General features: G+C 39.3%; 1 non-coding gene across 1 annotated transcript; it reads left to right on the plus strand.

Annotated features, from left to right (window-relative positions):
• Nucleotides 1-3,720: 3,720 nt before the first annotated feature.
• On the plus strand, nucleotides 3,721-3,793 carry trnar-ccg (transfer RNA arginine (anticodon CCG)). Its single transcript has one exon. It is a non-coding gene; the product is annotated as a tRNA-Arg (tRNA).
• The last annotated feature ends 859 nt before the right edge of the window (nucleotides 3,794-4,652 follow it).

The raw sequence follows: 4,652 nt of genomic DNA on the forward strand, positions 1-4,652 counted from the left end.
TTTTTCATTATAAAACGTGCAACTGTAACTGGTGACTTGTGCCTAAAATTGAAACTTTCTTGGTTTCCAGTCAAGAATAAATCACCTTCGTTTTATTTTACAAGTCAAATTAATACATGACAACTCAGTCTGCAATAAACTTTTAAGAAGCAGTCTATGAAACAAAACTGTCCTGTGGAACACTTAAAAGAAACATATAATTTTGGTAATACCAGCAAGTGCTTTACTGCCTACAATCATTTTCCAATCAATTCCTTCAGGCTACAATAATAGGTTAGGTTAAAATCACTATTTAACTACTTACTTAAGAATGTGAAATGTCAGAATAATTGTAGAGAGAATGATTTATTTCAGCTTTCATACAATCCCAGGGAGCAAGAAGTTTACAGACACTTTGTGATTATGGCATAGCCTTTAAATTGTTTAACTTGGGTCAAATGTCTCAGGTAGCTTTCCACAAGCTTCTCAGAATAAGTTGCTGAATTTTGGCCCATTCCTTCTGACAGAACTGGTGAACTGAGTTTGGGTTGTAGGCCTCCTTGCTTGCATAGGCCTTTTCAATTCTGCACAATTTTCTATTGGAATGAAGTCAGGGCTTTCTGATGGCCACTCCATTGCCTCCTGTTGTTCTCAAGCCATTTTGCCACACCTTTGGAAGCACGCTTGGAGTGATTGTCCATTTGAAAGAACCATTTCCGACCGCGCATTAACTTCCTGGCTGATGTTTTGAAATGTTGCTTCAATATATCCACATAATTGTCCTTCCTCATGATGCCATCTATATTTATGAAGTACACCAGTCCCTCAAACAAACAATTGTTGGAAAAATTACTTGTGTCAAACTATATGCCCAAAAATAGATGCCCTTACAGATGTGGAAAAACTATAGATAACATGAAATCTTCCAAGTGGTTACAAACGAGTTTTAAGTTTATGCAAACGTCTGACTTCAACTGTACATGAGGGGTTGAGTGTTTGCAGAGTGCTCTTTGTTTGCTCTGTCTGAGCTTAGTGTGAGATTTATGAATTTGTGAAACTAAAGGCTGGGATTGGAATAGATTGGGTTTAGTGTTTAGAGAGAACTCTTTTCGATTTCTCTGCCTGAGATCAAAAAGAGGCACAGAAGTTGAGAAAATCTAAGAATTATTTCAGAGCTTGACAGGAAGTCATTTGAAATTTAAAAGGAGAGTAATTTTTTTTGTGAGTCTTTTTCTCCTGGAGAAATAAAACTGAGGACAGGAGAAATAAGCTATGGCCTCATTTTAGGTTTCTCTCAGATCTCATAGCTGTCTAGGAGAAATAAATGAAACACCTTTAAGATCTCTTTTCTGATTTTCCTTTCCTCTGGGCAGTCTCCCCTTGTTATAATGAATCCAGTATTTTGATATTAGATAAAAAAAAGGTCTTACTTTCTGGACTTTAAACACCAAATGTACCAAAATGATTGGCCTTGTGTTAAGAAATGTATGGGTGTAGCTCAGTGGTAGAGCATTTGACTGCAGTTCAATAGATTCCCAGTTCATTTTCTAAAAACACGCTGTATAAGGCTTTCGTAGTTCCGACCTCTTTGACTTTTCTTTGACTGGACACTGAATGCCATAATTGCTCCCAATCAAGTGTTCAGCAAAAATTGAATTGCTTCAGACAGTAGCCTCTGTGGCGTAGGTTTAGTAACAACATTTGCCAATTGTGAGTCAGAAGACAAAACAAGTCTAATAAAGGTTCTCAGTCAAGACGGGATAGAGCTAACTAAAAGGTCAAAGTCAAATCTGATATAATTTTGAGCGCAGCAGAGAGGTGTAAAATCCAAGCAGAGTGCAGCATCTCAAGGTAGCACTGCTATAAGGTCCATCGTCTTTGCTTTCTCTGTTGGAAAACGATGACTCATGCAAAGTGATACTGCAGCTCATCATGTGTAAAGAGATGCTTGCTCAGCAAAAAGTATAAATTCTTGGCTTGGCCTGTTCTTGGCTTGCTGATATTTTCTGGGTGTTTCTCTAAACATGACAGGATTGGCCCCTATGTCTATTGTCTCATGCTGCACCACAGTTATCAGAGGACCAGTGGCTCCAAAGCTATTTATCAAGTCTTATCTTACATGGATAATCACAGTGATACATTACGCCTTCACCAAATGTTTCTGTTTGATACGTCTCTCGCGACTATAAAGATATAGTGGCGTTTTCTTCATAATCAACCTTCAACTAGTAGGTCACCTCATGTCCATTCATTTCCCAAACAGCTGACTGACCAGAGAAAAAACATCTGTGGACAATCATCAGTGTCTCTGGCCGAGAAAAGTCGGTCACAGCTTGTTTTTTTGCAGCTGGCAGTCACTTCTCCACTCTCCATAGTTTCCCTACTGATATAATGTTGTTTTTCACATAAAAATTCTGCCAGTTTAAAATGGAAGAGAAGTAGATTCCAGACTTCCAAAGACATCCTCAGATTTTTTTTTTTACTTCACAGTAATAAACATCTCAAAAACAATGTATGGAGATGGTTTCTGCCCATTACTGTAGTCAGCTGCAAGCTTTTTAAAGGATTTTTCCTTAATTTAGATTATAGCTACTTGATTTGTGCCTGTAACAGTAGCTCATCATGTTAACAAAACAATGAAATATTGTGAAATCCAATGCAAAAAAGTCCCTCCAGCATGAGTTTTACTGTTCTTTGGTTTCAAATCATGTCACTCACACAACAAAACAAAGAATGTGGGGAAATATTGCTCTGGAAGGGCTTTTAGATGGCGATGATGCTCCAATGTTTCGTGTTTGTTCATATCGATTGTAAATATTGAGGTCACTGTCTAAAAAGATTTGAGTAAAGACAAGACATTATTGTGTTCTGTTGGCTGGAATGAAGTCCGCTCCATCTGTCATACTTACTGTTTTCATAGGAAAAGCAAAACATAAGGGCAGCAAGATGGCCGACGTCCATAATTTAATCAACATCCCACGCCAAGTCTGCCGCCCTTATTCCTTCTGGCTCTCTCCTCTGCACGATTTTTGTAATCCCTTCCCTGCTTTGGACTGCACTCATTTTCCTGATAAATGTACTGACTGATGGCTTTACTGGTCCACAGTAGCCTATATGTGGATGGATTGCCGAATTGTTTGACTATAACTGATTAGCTGACTGGAGAAGAAGAGATTAAGGAGGCTGCGGACCATCCCTCTGTATACATCTTCTTTCTGGCTCTCTCCTCTGCGCTGTCACTGGCTGTCAGTCAGTGACCTGAAAACTCCTCCAAGGCAGTGTGCGGAGACTCAGCTCATGATGCAGGGAAACAAACCGAGATACTGCATCGTTTCCGTTTACCTCCAAGGGAAATAATGTTTACGATCTTGCAGAGTTGATAGTGACACGTTTTCAGAGAGGCGTCATACTTTAAGAGGGTAAACAGACGGCAGAACCTTTTTTAAGAGCTCTGGGGATATGTGAGTGTTGTCGTCTGGGAGGCAGAGAAAGTCTGAATTTTCTTTTCTTTTTTATGTTTTTAAATACATCCTACGACTTCAGCTCAGTGGCCCAGTTTGATACACTTGTCATCTCTTATAGACACGCTGGAAAACCACATACAACCGCTTCATTCTTTGTACATCTCTGTGGACTGGATTACATTTGCAGGAATCAAAATGGGGCAGTCCTTTGGCACTTTGAAATTCTTTGTCTGACAATGTTTTTGTATATAATTCATCATTTTGATTTATGATTTCTGACCCAGTGGCCTAATGGATAAGGCATCAGCCTCCGGAGCTGGGGATTGTGGGTTCAAGTCCCACCTGGGTTGAAAAGCATCACATTTAATGTTTCGATCTCACATTAATATCAAAAAGTTGCCTTACTTGTCACTTACCATTTGTGTTCACCGGCGCCCTCAGATGGTTGCCAAAGGGAAGAAACCATTTGAATTTCAAGACCGAGCAATTTCATTTAATCCTTTGGATGTTTAAGAAATGAACCTGCTATTTTGGAATCTAAAATGTCGCTCACAACATTCTCCGTATAAAACTGTGAAGGTCATAATAAGCATTGAACATTACTAGGTGGGCTACTGCCATGATGGATGGTCTCTGTGGCCCCCAGAGGCCAGTTTGAGCACTGTAGTTATGCTTCATAGAGCAGAACTGTCATTATGGTTTACAGCCTAATAAAATATCAATTACAGTGAAAATGGGAACTTCCAAATATTGAAGAATCCCCTGAGGATTTGGGCTCATTTCCAGAGTGAAAAAGATGAGCAGGAGAGAGGAGAAGTTAATGAGACGCAGAGGAGAACAGGGAAGATTGGAAGGAATACTAGATAGATAGATAGATAGATGGATAGATAGATAGATAGATAGATAGATAGATAGATAGATAGATAGATAGATAGATAGATAGATAGATAGATAGATAGATAGATAGATGGATAGAGCTAGTTTGTAGAATCTAATCAGACTTCTAAGAATAAACCCTCTTTGCCCCATTTTTGTTTACAGATCACAATGACTCATGAGCATCCAGCCACAGGGAGGGATGCCAAGGTCTGGCACCTGCTCCCAGTCCCTTTGAGAATATTGCTGTTGATAATAAAATCAGCTGAAAAGAAAAATTGCCTCTCCTCGGACGTGGTGATTCATAGACCCCAAAAGTAACCAGTTACACTC

The sequence above is a fragment of the Seriola lalandi genome, unplaced genomic scaffold (assembly GCF_002814215.2).
Source record: "Seriola lalandi dorsalis isolate HSWRI2012SDOR001 ecotype SW California unplaced genomic scaffold, Sedor1 jcf7180002054887, whole genome shotgun sequence".
NCBI lineage: Eukaryota > Metazoa > Chordata > Actinopteri > Carangiformes > Carangidae > Seriola > Seriola lalandi.